This window comes from Megascapheus bottae, chromosome 10 (assembly GCF_031878675.1).
Source record: "Megascapheus bottae isolate mThoBot1 chromosome 10, mThoBot2.hap1, whole genome shotgun sequence".
Taxonomy (NCBI): Eukaryota; Metazoa; Chordata; class Mammalia; order Rodentia; family Geomyidae; genus Megascapheus; species Megascapheus bottae.
Window position 1 is genome coordinate 59,188,741 of NC_143518.1, and position 6,000 is coordinate 59,194,740.

A 6,000-nucleotide genomic window follows, 5' to 3' on the forward strand; every position below is an offset into this window, starting at 1 on the left:
GCTCTCCTGGCCAAACCTTGCAGGTCACTCGCTCCTCTGACCCTGCAGCCACATGACCAGGCCCCTGCTCTTGCCCCTGCCCCTGTCCTCTCACCTCATGTACCTGAGCCCAGCTGCACCAACATGGGCTTTACCTTTCTGCCTCTGCAACTTTTAATCGTACTTTTCTGCATTCCTTTATTGATTCAATAAATGTTTATTGAGCTCTTTTACTTCCTGCCAGGTGCTTTGACTAGTAGAATGAGCAAGAAAGACAACATCTAGGTTTCTACAATTTTTAGCAGAGGGTGGAGGTGGATAGAAAAGAAACTTGTTTAAAAAAAAAAACAAAACAAAACAAGCTAACAAGATAATTTCCCATAGGTTGAAGCATCACAAAAAAAGTTATAACCATGTTAGCATGAGAGTGTGAGATGGGGGTCTGGGGTTTGGGTGTGTGTGCACATGCATGCATGTGCAAGGACAGGTGAGGAGCAGATGCTCAGGAAAGGCTTTCGGGGGACTCATGAGAGTTCAGTGTGCTGAGGAACAGAATTATCCTTGTGGCTGGGTGGCCAGGCAGGAGAGGGAGACACCCAGGACACGAACCCAGCTGAGCTTTCAGCTTTTGTGAAGAGGTCCTTCTACATTAGCTGCCATAGGGACCTTCCCTGGGCTCACGGGCTCCGGAGATGACTCTGGATGGTAGAGATCATGACATGGACATGTCTCCTCTTCTTCAGGGGAATCTCTGACTTATAGATTAGTCCTGTTTTACAGAGGAGCAAAAATGGGGTTCATACAAGTTATGACTAGATCCCAGGTCACAGAATTAGTGACAGTACAGCTGGCATTTGTAGGTGGGGTTTATATTTGTATGAAGCTACTTGAGGTAAAAAGACAGCAAATAACAAATACTTGCTAATGTTTTTGGTGTAGTCGGTTAGGGGGGTGTGTGTGTGTGTGTGTGTGTGTGTGTGTGTGTGTGTGTGTGTGTGTGTGTGTGTGTGTGTGTGTTCTGAGGCACCAACTCAGGACCAGAGTGGCCTCTCTTACTTAGCTTTTTTTTTTTTGTGGCCACTCCTGGCGCTCGAACTCAAGGCCTGAGCACTGTCCTTGAGATTTCTCAAGGCTAGCACTCTACCACTTGAGCCATAACACCACTTCCAGCTTTTTTCTGTGTATGTGGTACTGAGGAATCGAACTGGGGTCTTTGGGGTCTTTGTACATGCTAGGCAAGCACTCTACCACTAGGCCAAGCTCCTGGTCCCCTCTCTTAGCTTTTTTTCCCTCAAGGTTGGCACTCTACCACTTGAGCCCAGTCTCTATGCCTGATTTTCTGCTGGTTTATTGAAGATAAGCATCTTCTGAACTTTTCTCCCTGGACTATAGTCCTTAGCTCACAGCCTCCTGAGTAGCTCAGGTTACAAGGATGAGCTGCTGGTTTCAGGAAGTCTTATCACCCTTCACCTCCGCCCCGTGTTGTACGGTGTATTTCACATTTTCCTCACTGAACTTTGATAACTGGACACCAGGCCTGTCTTGCCCAGGGGCTTTTCCTCCAGCATAAGAGTCGTGTGGCAGATTTCCTAACATCTGCCCTAGCATCTGCTGGAAGGCTTCCCATGATCTGGGAGCTAGCTCTGTGACCACAGGCTCTCAGGACTACCACCTCTACCTGCCTCCTTCCTTCAGGAACTGCAGCTCTTGGGTCTCAGATTGCTCCACTAGCTGTGTGTCCCAGGTCACATGAATTCTCGGTGGGTTGGTTTGTGCCTGGCATGTCTTTGGTCCTTGGTGCACAGTTGTTGATGATTACAACTTTTCATTTTGCATACAGTCTGCCCTTCAGATGATTATTCCTGCATCTCACTCCAAGGCTCCTGATCTGATTCCAACTGGCTCACTCACACATCTCACCTCTCTCACGATTGTCCAACTCTTTTTTTTGGGGGGGGGGGGAGCAGTCCTGGGGTCTGAACTCAATTCCTGTATGCTGTCCCTGAACTTTTGAGCTCCAAGTTAGTGTTCTACCAGTTTAAGTCACAGTGTCATGCCTGGCTTTTTGGTAGTTAATTGGAGGTCAGAGTCTCATGGACTTGACTTCCCCAAGCTTACCTGAACCTTGATCCTTTTGATCCTTAGATCTCATTCTCCTGAGTAACTGAGATTTCAGGCATAAGATTCTAGTGCTCAGCTTGTATGTCTAACTTTCTTTTTCTTTTCTTTTCGTTTTTTTTTTTTGTTGTTGTTTGTTTTTGTTTTTTGTTTTTTTGCCAGCCCTGGGGCTTGAACTCAGGGCCTGGGCACTGTTCGTGAGCTTCTTTTGCTCAAGGCTAGGGCTCTACCAGTTGAGCCACAATGCTATTTCTGGCTTTTTCTGTGTATATGGTACTGAGGAATCAAACCCAGGGCTGCATGTATGCTAGGCAAACACTCTACCAGTAAGTTATATTCCCAACTGTATGTCCAACTGTTAATGAGACAAATTTTAGTAGACATTCCCAGCACATACACACAAATCAAACTCATGGCCTCTCCACACCAGGTCCTGTTCTGAGCCCACTGCTAAAGGGTGCATGTGCCTTCACTCACCCATGCAGAATGGACTTATAGCCTGTTACTCTTGTCCTGCTCATGCTCAGCGTGCAGCCAGCCAGCCATCAGTGTGACCCTGTCACCAGTGTCATAGTCATCATCATCATCAGTCTTTTCACCTCAGAGCAAGAACCTGTACAGATGCATGTACTCTCATTTCATTTGCACAATGGCCCAGGGGCAGACTTACTCTCACATACAGTAAACAGATGTGCCAGGCACTCGTGGCTCACTAGTAGCCTGTAATCCTAGCTACTCAGGAGGCTGAGGTCTAAGGATTGAGGTTCAAAGCCAGCATGGGCAGGAAAGTCCATGAGACTCATCTCCAATGAACCACCAAAAAGCTAGAAGTAGAGCTAGGGCTCAAATGGTAGAGCACGAGCCTTGAGCCAAAGCTCAGAGATAGCCCCAGGACTGACACACACGGGAAAAGAGGAGACAGTGGAAGAGTAGCTGAGCCAAGGCAGGATTGATGGGTGCCCCTGCCCCCTGTAGCGTAGTCGGTTGTGAACATGTGGAGATTAACTGACCCCCAGCCCCTCACCAGTCAAGCCAGCTCTTTCTGCTTAAGCTGTGCATTCCCATTGCAGCACTTTCCCTCATTGCTCCTAAATGGGGACTGTCTCACTGTCTCTGAAATGGGGACAGCCTTAGCTACTTAGAGGGCTCGCTCTGGAGACTGTAAGAGTAGAAGGAAATTAGCACCAGGGGCGGGAGGAGCAGCCTTTGTTACTGGTGTAAAGATGCAGCCACTCATCACTGTAAACAGGAACCACCAGACAAGGCCATGTTCTAAAATAACTTTAAAGGTAGGGTTTCATTGGCGAGCTCGCGGTTGTTGGGTCAGTGATGAATGTGAGGGAGATCTGATCACCTCTACACCTCCACCCCGTGGCGGTGGTCTGGCCCTCCCCTGGCAGTTGGCTTCCGGCGGGCAGGAAGGTAGACCTCTCCTTTTAAACAGATCTGCCTTCTCTTCTGCTCTGTCAGCATGGTGGAACCCCCAGACCCAGCCTTGGGGACCAGAAGGAAGGAAGTCACCTGGGTGAGTGTTTTACAGCTCACTGGTCTCATCTCGATCAGAATCTGAAATGGGAAGGACATTATAAATCTACCCTTATAAAAATCAAGCGAACAAGACACCCCTGCCCCAGTGCTTTTGATCCTCCGCAAGCTTTGGCCACTGTTAGTACCCAAAACACAGGGAGAGGGTAATTGTTCAACCTGGACACATCGCTCAGCTTTTCTGCCTTTTAATTAAAAACCCAACAGGTTAGCTGCTTTGTAAACAGCGTTAGCTTTCTCCCAGACTCCTTCCCACTCTACGCTGAGTGGGTACACAGGCACCCCTGAAAACAATAAGTGAAAAGAGATGTGAGTTGCACTGGCTCTCCTCTGGTTTAGCATTTAGAGGTATTTCCTCGCGCCCAAGGGGGCAATTTAAATGCTAATTTAATTTAATTTAGCCACCAGGACGATGTTTATGACAATCTTATTTATCTCCTGCAGTTGTCCTTTTTGGTTGTGGTGAAGGAAGTTTTTGACCTTTCAAATCTTAAAAACATTAAAAAAAATCCTATCTTCGCAGCAGAACTTGCAAAAGGTGAAGGGCACAAGTGCATGCCACCTCTGAGCTCTCCAGCTGGCGTGTGCTGAGTCACTGGTCTTTGTAGGGCAAAACATTTCACCTAGGAAAAGTACTTCAGAGGCACCGATACAATGTTATTGAATATGAATGAGCCTGGAAAAGAGCTAGCGAGAGCGAGCACACGAGCAAGTCATTTCTGTAACACTTTCCAACTAATAGTGTGATAAGTGCTTTGTTGGTGAACTTGTTTAACTATTTCTGCCAGGGCCTAGAAAGTGAAAATGAATGTAAATGGTAATAGTTATTGTCTTGCCATGTTAAACAAACGAACAGAAAAAACCCCTGGAAAATCCGTATCTGCAAGTTTTGCATAACAAAGAGTTTGGTACAGTTTTCCTTTGAAAGATTGAATAAGTATATTTAAGAGCACATCTGATCTTGGGAGCTGGAGGTCTGTTTTCCTATGTTGATGGTGTAGTTAAGTTGACATAGAGATATCTTAATAGGGGAAGTGACCGGAAGCTTCCGTTTCCTCAGACTCAGAGTTTGTTGAACTCTTGCTGGGAATGTGGATGATAAAGATAAGACTTGTCTTGTAGTTTTGTAATGTAAAAGTGATTCCCTCGGAATGAATTTCCGAGAGCTCATCCGAAAGCTTGCTGTGGGAGTGGACTGAGGTCCTGGGCTCCCCGTGAGGGGGAAGTTTACCACAGAAGCCTGGGGTAGCTGCTCCTGCGTGCTCTGACATCAGGCCCCGTGACATCTCCCAGACTGCCAGCTCTGGGCCTGGCACGATGGCCAGTCACCGGTTTGGGCTTTCGTTGCTTTCACTCCATCCTTAGGAAATTGTATTTGTGAGGTTCTGCAGAGAGACTAGCCATTCTTCTCCACATCCCTGGTTAGCACCGAGGGAAAGTTTGGGCCCCCGAGGGGTGCTGCTGGCGGTCTGGTGACTCAGGCCCCGCAGGTCGCTTCCCAGCTGAGCTGTAAAAGTGACTCCTCAGAAAGAATGTCACCTGCTGGTCAGCAAGCCCATCAAACGTGGGGTCGTGGGTGGAGGGGATGAAACAAAGGCTGGGAAAAAGGGAAGAAAGATTGAACTTAAAACACTTTTTCCCCCTCCTGTTTTAACACCTACAGGTGAAAATGTTGTCCATGAGCTGTTGTGTGTGTTGTGTTTTGATCTAGTTACTAATGTTGATTGGACAATTTAAACACAAAAGCTAAAACCCCCTAAATCAAAAGCCTCCCCTCTTCCTACCTGATGCCCGCACTTGGCCTGGGTTAGTAACGGAAGAGTAGCTAGAGGGCTGCCGGTACCCTGCTCACAGAGGTTAATCCTCACTTGCTCACAGGCTTCCTGATCAGGCACAGTTTTCTTAGAGCCTGTGTGTGACCTGAGTGGTACATGGAGCGCTTGCTTGTGAGCTGAGGTCCTGAGTATGCAAAGCAAAGCGAAGCAAAGAAAGTGGATTGTCCATCCTCACTTCCTGGGAGGCAGGGCCTATCGAGGAGCCCAGAGGATCACAGGCAGAAGCCTGCATCCCTGCCCCACGTGGCTCTCCCCTCCCACAGGACAGCAGAGAAGGGAAGTACTCAGTCAGGTAACAGTCGGTGCTCAGTAAGGCACCCACATCTAGGTAAAGGTTTTCAAGTGGGGACACAGTGAGGGAAATGGCCTCAGGTTAGACCTAGGAACAAGCGAGGGGAGGACCCCGAGGACATCCTGCAGGAGGTTAGGGAATTGAGGTGAGGGATCTGACTTAGCAAAACCCACGTTGTGTGTGTGGCAGTACTGGGGCTTGACCTCGAGACCTTGTCTTCTCTTGGCATTT